Source organism: Cibotium barometz, chromosome 17, assembly GCF_041138505.1.
Source record: "Cibotium barometz isolate CiBa-2024 chromosome 17, ASM4113850v1, whole genome shotgun sequence".
Classification (NCBI taxonomy): Eukaryota; Viridiplantae; Streptophyta; class Polypodiopsida; order Cyatheales; family Cibotiaceae; genus Cibotium; species Cibotium barometz.
Genome location: NC_141062.1, coordinates 19150626 through 19162518, shown reverse-complemented (window position 1 = coordinate 19162518; position 11893 = coordinate 19150626). Strand labels below are relative to the sequence as shown.

The window sequence follows — 11893 nt, the reverse complement described above, 5'->3', positions numbered from 1 at the left end:
AATGTGGAAAAAATAAGTGCTCTTAGTTGGGTAAAAACCCTATAACAAAATTTATTAAACCAAAAACTCATGTAGAATATATATATATATATATATATATATATATATATATATATATATATATATATATATATATATATATATATATATATATATATATATATATATAGGGGAGTGCACATATGTGTGCACACGTAAACAATGTAAAATGTGTACATTAGAATTGGATGGTTTAGAAAAATTATGAGAAAAATAATTAATTTAAGAGCCCATTTCTTATTATAATTAATTGGGTTAATTTGTCTTAGGTTTCCATGGAAAGAAAAATAAATTTAGGTCAAAAATTTATGCCCATGTGTGCACATGTGATGAGCACCTTGACCCTAAGAGAATTTGTACAATCTAAGTCCATATTAAATCTAGAGTATAGGAATTACTCTAAGGTTATGTGCATGGTCAGAAATACTGAGGCTAGCATCATAGAGAAATAATCAATCAAAAGGGTTTAATGTGTGCACATAAACTAAATGGGTCGAAGGTTAAGGTCCAAAAACCACAGTTCACTGGAAACTATAGTGGATTAAGGATGAGCGGTAAGTGGTAAATATGCACATGGTTTTAGGTAATGGTATTTGCCGGTGGTATTTGATAAATGGTATTACATGGTTTTAGGTAATGATATTTGCTAGTGGTATTTGATAAATGGTATCACAGGGGTGATGTCGAGCTCCCTTCTCTTAGTTGCATTAGTGCATGCTGGCTCATGCATGAGTCAAACCTTAATTAGCGCACCCTAGCCCACCAAATTCCATTAGTTTAAGTTAAACTGTCCACAACTAGCCTCCGTTTGCTTGAGTTAGTAGTAGTGAACTAATGCCCATGGTGTACTATACCATATATGGGTCATCTACGTGCATAGGATATGTTGCCAGGCTATAAAAGGGACCCCATTGCCTTCATTTTTCACATGCCTCATTCTTGGAGCCTATATGCTAGTATTTTGGCCATAAAGTCCCTTATTGTACTACCTTACACCCCCTTACATGTTATATCTTTTGGAAGTTGAATTGATTAAAATTTATTATGAAATTATGCCTTAGGCTAGAGTATATTTATGTACACATTTGTGCACAATTGGGGGACAATTAAGCTTAACCCTAGGAAAGGTTTTTGTTGGATACCCTAAAAAGTAAGAGATTTTTTTACGAAGTTACCTCTAAAAATTAGGCAAATAAATCAGTACCCAAATAGAAAGAGAAAGGCCTAGTTTGTAGAGAGAGAACGTAGGAAAATCAGTATAAATATTGTATACTGATAAACTCTAAGGTTAGGAAAAAAATTAGGAATTTAACCCCCAATCATTGGTTATATGAATAGCTTAAAATCTAGAGAGACATAATCTTTCTAGAGAGAGAATGTAGAAAGGAGAACCTCATAAATAAATATAGAAGTGAATCTTAACCCATATTGAAATTTATTTGTTAAAATGTTAATCCAAGGTAGGGAGATAGAATTCCTGAAGGATTAAGAGTAGAACCTATTTTAGAAAGAGAAGATGCTAGATGTGTGCTTTGTAAGGGTTAATTTGTATACCTTAAGGTCAATTTAATGATCTTTATGACAACTCTTAATTTTGAAGAAAATTCTTGAACCCTTAGGATTACCAGAATGATCAATCCTTATTCTAGGGAGAAAAGGGAACATTCTAGTGAGAGAATGTGAATTAGAGTACAATTAAGAGATGAGTTAGTATAAAATCTGGGAACCCCAAGAGGATATTGGTCTTGGATTTTACTCGTAAGAACTGGTAATGTTATGATCCTAGATCGAAGGTCATGTGTTCAAGAGATTTGGACCCCTATCAATGAAAACCTTAGATTATGGCTAAAAATATGATTTTTAAAATAGAACTTAGAGTCTAGTTGTGATATTGAAGTAGCAATTCCTTGAGAATATGCGTAGAGAACCTATGGTTAAGAGAAGAGATTAAAAAGGTTGATTCATGAATCTAGTAGATATATGACCCTTAGAGACTTTATGGTTTAAGGGAAGAACGGATTCTAGAAGTTTGAATGTTTAAGAAGATTTTAACCAGGACTCATCAGATTGGGAAATGCATTCAGAGATTCGATGGAGGATCAAGATTGTCTCATCAGAGCTTGCGATGGTTTAACCCATTTTGTAATGCATACGTGATGCATGGCTATTTGATCATGTTTGTACATTACTTGGATACTATTTGATGGAAATATTATACTCTGTGAAGCTTATGGAAGTACCGCACATGTTTATGTCATACTTGGTGTATGCCATCCAATTGGTGAATCCTATTGCACAAGCTTGTGAAGGTACCACATAGGCTTATGTTATGCCAGTCGAATGTCATCTAAGTGGTGAATCTTATTGCGAGTGAAGATAGTCATTAGAGACCTTGACCCATCTCGATGAACATGGGTGTTCGCCTGACACGCCTTGTGTGATGGACAAGGGGTGGCTCTTCTGTTATACTTGGCAATGAGTATCTCAGATGGCTAACCCGTGTGTCAATCTCTTGATCTCCTGTGCATATGGTTAGTCAGAGCATTCTTGCCTTGGGTGTGATATAACTATCAGAGGCTTCAAAAATTTTAACATGATTGTAGGATCTAGACTGAGACTTGTGGGCTCTTTGCTGGATGGCATAGTGGTCCCAAAGTGTTCAGGCTCGGTAGTTCATACTCTCCTAGTATGAGGATCATAGACATGGTGCTAGGAGATATGATGGATTATATAATGATCCAGTAAAATTTTTAAGTTATGAATTAGGAAAGAAATGTTTGCCTGCAGGATGCATGTGTGGACTCTATCCTGCATCTTGTTTTCTGTTGAGGTATGTGTGCATAATGAATAATAAATATTAATTATGGGTGTGTGAATTCACATTGGCTCCATAGGCCTAGTAAAGAGCAACATTCTAGATCCATTGGGATTAGATGGGGTCTAGGCTATGCCTATAGATCTTGTCGAAGTAGAAATTGGATACACTACTGGAAAGTAGGAGAGAGGGTGGACCCGAATAAATGAGCGCTTTCTAAACAAAACTCCAAAACTTTTTAAAAAACTTAGTAAACTTAGGTAAAATGGAATTTTTATTCTAGAAGAAGCGGAAATTTGAGTAGAAATGTTTACTCCATGATCGAGGGATAGGACATCGGTAGTCTTTCTGAGTCATCGCCGACATGACTTTTGTATATGAGAATTATGGAGGGACACTTCCTTGGAGGAATTGTATGCATTTCCTATTCCATAACAATTATGAGAGAAGCTGCTGGAATAGCTCACATTAGGATAGTGTCGTCGAGTGAGTTGTCTACCCTTATGTTAATCTTTTGTTGTAGCTGTTTTGACCATATGTAAGGGGTAGGGGTCTCACAATGGCCATGGAGTACTTTTAAGTCATGGCCAGCCAATTGTGAACACTAGCCTTTATATAAGGTAGTTTTGACACAACAATACACAAACATTCCTCTTGCAATAGAATACTTGTGATCTCTCTTTCCTCTTCTCCCTACTCTCTTGCTTGTGTTCTTTGAATCCTTGCATAGCTAGATGGATACATGCTTGGGGTTAGAATTGTTGTAGGATCTCTCTCTCATGAGCTTCCCTCCTATTTTCACATCTTGTGAGATTGATCTAAAGTATAGGAATCTTCTTTTTGCCTCCATCTAGGCAGTTCAAAATCTTCCTCCATGCCTATGGCTATAGAGCTCTCTGGTGTGGGAAGGATATGAATGATAGGGTGCACACCCATAGCTGTGGGAAGTTGAATTTCATAACTCTAAGGCGAAGCTCCCACAAACACATGTTTTTGCAAGGCTAAGTAAGCTTTCAACCTAAACATATATGGCACCACCCCTAGGGAGTAACCTAAGGGCTCAGCTTGAAACTTGAACCATTCCAAGATATTGGGATCACCCTATATCCCGAGTGTCAATGACCATGTCACACTCCTTTGATGTGTTTGTTGTTGCGTTGTTTTCAATCTTTTCTTGCATTAGGACATTCAATTTGTAGGTTTTGAATGGGAAAATTCTTACTTTTCTTAGGTGTTTGTTGCAGGTTTTTGGAAGGGTGATTTTCTTGGATATGTGCATGATGTTTAAGTCTAAAAGGCTTGGATTTTATTACACTGAGTCAGGGAATTTATTAGCCTTAGTGATTAGGGGTGAGATTCACTTTGAAAACCTTGGCTAGAAGCTCTAATCTCGTGGATTAAAGTGTGAAGCTATGTTTTTCCTTATTCTTGCTTTGCATACATTCGATATCAACAATGAAGCACATAAAATAAATTAAAAACAATCATTAATAATTTCATTACTATCACAAACATGTTCATTAGGAGTAGGTACATTAAACACCCCCAAAACAAGTTCAAGAGGCCAAGGGAAACAAGAAAAACTAGGCTGCCCAAAGCTATGCAAAATAGCTCTTTGGTCACATGAACCCATAATCTTGTAAAAATTAAGTGTGTTAAGATGTTACATGAGCTTGAACGAACATGATGAAACATGATGTAAGACTGAATGAATGTGAGATTAGCCTAGGCATATATGACATGAGGCTAGACATATATTTCTACATTATTATTTGGGTATCCAATTTGTTTAGATCGAGGGGGGCATCATGTTATCTCAACAAAGATACATTCAGTAGCTCTTGGAACGCTTTCAAATGACAGATCACAAACCTATTTCTACTCTTGTGGAACTCGGTCTCTGGCTGTCAACTGAGGACTCTTCTGAGCCCTTTGATGTAGCCACCTATTAGCAAGCTGTCAGTTGCCTTATATATCTGTGCAATACCCATCTAGATGTTCAGTATGCATGTTATGGCTCACCCTAACCCCCTTGAAACACATCCAACAAGAGATTACCTCGTGAACCGCAACTGTCTCGTGAGGATCTTTCCAATGGCCGAGCTCGTAACCATTGAGGTCTCCAAGCTCTACAACTCTTTGAGAAGAAATTCCATCGCACCTCTCGTGCGAGCGTCGTCACACCGCCACGTTGCACGTGTACTCGTCCCTCCTCTTTATGTTGAGACACTGAGGCAAAGGAGGAGGCCAGAGTAAGCAAAGATTCTGTCCAATCCCATGCTGTTGCTTCTTCTAAGAGCTCTTCTTCTTGGGACACCTCTTGAATGGGGTCTGGGTCCACGTTCCATCTTAGTGGCAGCTTGGGTCTGGGAGGACGCTTCCACTCTTCAGAGAATCACCAACGTTTTCACAGATCACCAAGATGTGTTTGCATTGACCTACAAGGATCTCCCAAAGATAGATCCAGCCATTTGCACTCACATCATTCCACTAAAAGAAGGTAGTCGGCCAGTTAGCAAGGGCATCTACTGCATTGGATCCCAACTATTTAGAAGTGGTGAAGAAAGAGCTGATTGAGCACTTCGAGTGGTTGTCACCTATAGTGGTGATTCCAAAAAAGAAGACCAACAAGATCACGATCTGTGTAGACTTTAGACCCCCTCAATCAGTGCACTTTGGAAGATGTGGTTGGCAATGGGTGGTGGTTTGAGCGAAACGCCTGCCTCAACTCACTCTGGTGTTCATGAAGTGCCAGGTATCGGGTCTTCGTCTCCCAAAAAAAAATCCCCCTCTTAGATTTCTTTTTCCCTTCTTCTTTTACAAGAGACAAACAAAAAAAAGAAATCTCTCTCGCACCCACCCCCCTCATCACTGACCAAGCTCTCACCCATTCTTTCCCTCTCTCTTCTCCCCTCAACTCAACTCTCCTCACCGACCAACCCAACCTCCCCTTCTCACCGATCAAGTAAACAAAAAAAAAACCCCTTTTGTAATTTTTTTCTCTAAAAAAAATCCCCCCTTTGTATTTGTTTTTCTTTCAAAAAAAAACCCTCCCTTTGTATTTATTCTATTTTATTTTTCCAAAAAACCCATGTTAAAAAAAAACGACTCCCCCCTCTGAGTTTTCCTTTTTCTATTATTAACCACCCCAAAAAAACACCCGCAACACCTACATGTCACTCCCGCACCCCTCTCCCCCCCACCCCACCAACCAACCACCCTCTTCCCCCCTCCCTCTCTCTCCCCACCGACCACCCCCCTCACTGCCTCTCCGCACCGACCAACCCCACTCCACCCCCCCTACCGCACTTCCTGTCCCCACCGACCCCCCCCCCCCCCCCCCCCCCCCTTATCTCACTATCTCACTCCCTCTCCCCACCGACACCCCTCTCCCTCCTGTCACTGGATCCGACCCCCACCCTCGTCAACCCCCGCCCCCCCCCCCCCCTCACTCACTCACTCCAGCACTGCGCAGCCGGCCCCAGCCCCCCTCCCGACCCCACCCCCACCGTCAACTCACCCCTCCTCACCATCACGTGCCCAGTCCGACGCCCCACTTTTCCCCCCCTCGCTTGGTCGCTCACCCCCCTTGGTTGTTCACCCAGCCCTTCTCTCGCTGGCGACCCCCTCGACCGTCACCCTCCCCCTCTCTCGATCGCGACCCCCTCACCTGTCACCCCCTCTTCCTCCTCCTCGGGTGCAGCCCTCCCCCCTCCTCATCGACAACTCCCCCTTACCCCACCCCACCGACCCCCTCTTTCCTCACCCCCCTTCCCTTCTCTCGCTCGTCGCGACTACCGCCGCCCCCCCTCTCTTGGCTTCTCTCACCCTCACTGAACCCCTCTTGCGCCCACCATCACCCACCCCCGTGGTAGCCGTCGAAACTGAATGCAACGCCTCCTGATGCGTAGCCACCAGCAGTTGAAACACATCCCAGAATGCAGTCATTTGTCGTTGCTCCCACTCTGCCAAACTTCCCCATTCTCCATAACCTGTCGTAATTAGCACATCCAACCCCCCCCCCTTCCCTGCGGCTCTCCATCTCCCCCCTCAATAAAAAAGAAAGGAAAAAAACAAAATATAATACCAATAGTAAAAAAAACACAAACCAACCAAAAAGTTTCTCCCTCTTACTACCCTATTTCCCCCCTCACCGACCATGCCTCTCCCCACACCCCACTAACCAACCCACCCCCTCCCCCCCTCCTCTCTCACCTTACCCGTCTCGTCGACCGCTTCTCGCCCTCTCTCACCTCACCGGCCCTCACTTTCCCCGTGCGCAGTCCCGCCCTCCTCTCTCCCTCTCTGGCCCCCTGCTGGTCACTCCCCATCGGACACTCTCTCACACCCCACTAACCAACCACCCCCCTCCCCCCTCCTCTCTCACCTTACCCGTCTCGTCAATTGACCTGACCCCTTCTCGCCCTCTCTCACCTCACCGGCCCTCACTTTCCCCGTGCGCAGTCACAGCCCTCCTCTCTCCCTCTCCGGCCCCCTGATGGTCACTCCCCATCGGACACTCTCTCACAACAGCCACCTCTCACCTTTGCATTATGCTGCATCACATGGCCAGTCTGAGGTACTTTTGTTGTTGTTGGAGAAGGGTGTGTCTGGAATGAATCATCATAGACAGATGCCTCTCACGCGTGCTTGTAAAAATGGAAGGGTATTTTGCATTGAGCGGCTTGTGGCATGGGGAGCTGATATCATCATTTTTATGCTCCCAATGGGAGGACATGACTCCATTATGAAGCAAAGGGCGGCCACCTTGATTGTGTCCAACGAGTTTTGGATGCTGTCCAGATGCCCACAGTGGCACAAACATGTGGAGCTACACCTCTACGCTTGGCAGCCCGGTTCAGCCATTCTATAGTAGTCTGCTTGCTTTTGAGTAAGGGGTCTCTCATGTGTGCAACGGCAACAAGATCTGGTGGAAGCGGCTGTGGTTTTGGAAGAACACCATTGCATTTTGCAGCACTTGGAGGATCATCCGAATGTGTTAAAGATATTTTGGCATAGGGTGCAACTAGGTTGCAGAGAAACTCTCAAGGGAACACCCCTTCTTGATCACTATGCTGTACCATAACATAGCATGTGCAGCTCTTCTCAATCCTTTGACTGCAGAGCCATTCGTATGGCCATCTCCGTGGAAGTTTATGAGAAGTCTTGACCCTGAAGCAAAAGTTCTATTGGAGGCTACCTTGGCACATGCTAATGATGCTTGGGAGAAGCGGACCTTTTTTGTTAATGAGAAGCGAATCTTTTATGTACTGGCTATGGCCAGGTTTCATTTTGTATCTTTGTATGCCTGGACTTTGTGCCCGAAGTTTTGCTCGGATGAAGTGGCTAGTGATTATTGTTTAGATTGGTTTTGTGCTTTGGTTGATGTCAGAGTAACCTTCCTGCTGGATGTTTTGCCCGGGGGATGACAGTGGTAATATAGGCAGCAATGGCTTGCTGGATGAAGTTGCCCAGGAGAAATTGCTTACTGGATGAAGTGCCTAGGAGCCCTTAGTTCAATATTTTTTTCTACAGCTTGCTTGTTGGATGAAGTTTCCCAAGAGCCTAGTTGATTCATTTTTATTTATTCTGTATCTCTCCAGAAGGTTTTCCTGGAAGGATCATTTTATGAGGTATGCTTGGGAGCTTGCTTGTCGGATGTTTTGCTCAGAGGCTAGCTTGCCAGAGAACCACCTGTTTTTTCTATTTTTTATGTGGCATTCACTAGGACGGTGAATTGAGTAGTAGTGGGCAACTTGTAGACGGGAAGTTAGGTCCTCCACACTCCACACTCCACCAAGAGCTTCCCATCATCACCTCTGGCATCTGTAACCGCTCTGACCGCCGGTGTGCTCCGACCACTCCAACCGTCATCACCGCCAGTGCCCTCTGATTGCTCCGACCGTCGGTGCCCTTCGACGGCTCCGACTGCCATCACCGTCGGTACCCTTCGTCATCTTTGACTGTCCGCACAGCCGGTGCCCTTCGAACGCTCCGATCGTCGATGCCCTTTGATATCTCCAACGTGCATGGTCAACTTCGATGGCACTCATGGAGGCAACACCCCTCTCCTTTCCCCGAGGGATGGCAAAGTCCTCTTGAGCACCATCTTTCTTTTCCTGATGACAGAAGATCTTCCCTCTATACTACATGATGAGGGTTGGGACTTCGAGGAGGAGGACACCGGAGGAGGAGATAAGGGGAGCACTCCCTTGGTAGGAGGGGAGACACATACACACTATCTCAAATAGACTCTCTCTTGTAGGACATTTATTGTAGCACATTCTAGCAGGAGATTCTTTCTTGTATCACATTCACTCTAGCACATTCGGCGGAGAGCACATTCTCTGGTGTATTACATTCTCTGTGTGTAGCACAATCTCTCTTGTATGATTCTCATCTACAGTTGGTATACATTGTTGTGCTCTGTTGGTGTTTTGTCTCTCTCTCTCTCTCTATGTGAGTGAGGTGTGAGTGGTGAGTGGTGGGTGGTGTGTGAGTGGTGAGTGGTGGGTGGTGGGTGTGGTGTGAGTGAGAGGCTTGTATGAATACTGCGGTGAGTGGTGGGTGTGGTGTGAGTGAGAGGCTTGTATGAATATTGCGGTGCTAGGTGGTGGTGAGTGGTGGGTGTGGTGTGAGTGAGAGGCTTGTATGAATACTGCGATGCTAGGTGGTGGTTGGAGAGCACGGTAGACAATGTAGAGCATAGGTCTTGCATGTCTAGCCAGTGAGGCGGACTTATCCTTGGCGGGTATACTTCCTTGAGAGGATCCACGCTCCCTTTTCCCCAGCTCTAGTGTTTGTGCCAATCACATGTGCTTAGTGGACCTGGAGAGTCCTCTAGCAGTGGATCCCATGTTAGCCCATGGTTAGGCAGGTTGAGGGGGCAGATGTAGGTACACATGTATCATGCAAAGGGAAGGAAAAGGTAGATCAACCTTTTGTGCTTGATTTGTCAGCAGGTCACTCATATGTGGATGGTGACTTTAATGGCTCTAAGCAGAGCCTTGATGAGGAGCTTGGCATTCTGTCTGTAGTTACTCTTGGTGGCCCACTATGTTCCAAGATGCATCACTTTTTGTAAAGGGTTGCGATGAATGCCAACGATACAAGAAACCCCAGCGGAAAGATCAGATGCCCCTACATCCGATCAAAGTAAACCAACTATTTGAAAAGTGGGGTTTAGACTTTGTAGGTCCAATTAGCCGAGCGGCCCGCAACACACAATCTCGCTATATTATTGTGGCCACCACTGATTATATGACCAAATGGGCTGAAGCGAAAATGACACGTAAAGCAGATGCGAGGACAACAGCCAAGTTCCTCTTTGAAAATATAATCACACGCTTCGGTTGTCCTTTTGAACTTGTGAGCGACAATGGTACGCATTTTATAAATGAAGTGATTAAGAAGCTCACAACAAATTTCATGATATCCCATCATAAATCTACTCCTTACTATCCGCAAGTGAATGGCCAAGCTGAGAGTACCAACAAGACCTTAATCTCTATTTTGACAAAGACAGTTGAAGCTCATCGCACGAATTGGGATCTAAAGCTTACGACAGCTTTATGGGCCTATCGTACTACGTACAAAGTGGCTATTAATTGCACACCATTCAAAATGGTATATGGCCAAGAAGCAGTCATGCCGTGGAAATTTTGGTAATCCCTTAGTAGAGCGTCTATATATCCTTGAGCGGCTAAATGAAGAAAGACAATTGGCTGTATACAATGCCTTTGTGGAGAAGGATAGAAGGAAAAAATGGTTTGATCGAGAAGGACATCAAGGTTGGGGATAAAGTCCTGATGTATGGAGTGCGTAACAAAAAGAAGAAGCTCAAATATGCTGGTAAGGGACCGTATAGAGTATGTGAAATTACCCCGCAAGGTACCATCCGAGTGGAGACTCTCGACGGAGTTGAAACCATTGGATTCCTTAATGGGAGTAAATTCAAAAGATACTATGACCCCCTGAGCCAAGAGGAGTTACATGCAATCCATCAAAAGAAGGCAGCTAAAGAACAAGCTGAGCTTAAGAAGATACAAGCAAGAATTGAAGCCAAAGAACGTCAACAGCGTGCTAGGCACCAACGAGAAGCCAACTTGGGGATTACACAAGCATTTTTCGAGGAGGCAGATGAGGATTCATTGGAATCTGACCCGCCTCTAAGATACCCAACGGAGTTACAGAGTCCTTACGGGGAGGTGCGGTATAATGCATTATTGGATACAAGAGCTCAACATAATTTGCTATCATATGGCGTGTGGTGTCAACTTGGAAAACCACCTTTATCCAAGAGTGCTATCCAAGTTCAAGGAATCAACAAGAAGAAAACCCCTGTCTCAGGAATTCTGCACACTCCGGTTGCCTATGACAAGGGGACCGTAATTCAAAGTTTTTTGGTTATGCCTGTGGGTACCATGGAAGGGACTGTAAACTTAGGGCACAAATGGATGATGGCCACCAAGTGCAATATCGATTGGGCAACCAGACGAGTCACAACGCAAGGAATGACCAGATTTGGGTCCCTAAGCATAAGCTGAATCCCTCTACATCACCTGTAAAACCTTGCAAACCAAATGTTGCCACCCCAACGACAATTCAAGACCGTGGTAAGGGAAAGGTAACAGAGTGCTCCGCACCACTTCTTCCAGAGTTAGTTTGGATTCCCAAACGATATCAATCATTACCACCTAGCTCAGGAAGGGGGGAGCCACATGAAGCTTCTAGCTCCACACGTTGATATAGAAGTTTCTACATGCTCTACACCTACTCTTGTCAACACCCAACAAAAGACCGATGAGCCTACGTCTCCCCTTGTAATAGTATCGTCGGAAACCATTTCCTCCATTCGTCAATGGGAGCGTACACTAACATCTCTGCAATTGGATGTGGCCACAAGGGTCATAAAAAGCTATCTGCCCACATCACAACCTATGACCCGCTGGACAAATTGGTTCCAAGAGGCTGCAACATCATTGTAAAAAATATGATCTACCCAAGGAAAGGGGGAGCATGTACTCACGCTCGACATTC

At 44.2% G+C, this 11893-nt stretch overlaps 1 pseudogene; it reads left to right on the top strand.

Moving 5' to 3' along the window:
• Positions 1 to 7352: 7352 nt before the first annotated feature.
• LOC147629739 (putative E3 ubiquitin-protein ligase XBAT31) lies at positions 7353 to 8283 on the top strand (annotated as a pseudogene).
• Positions 8284 to 11893: the final 3610 nt, after the last annotated feature.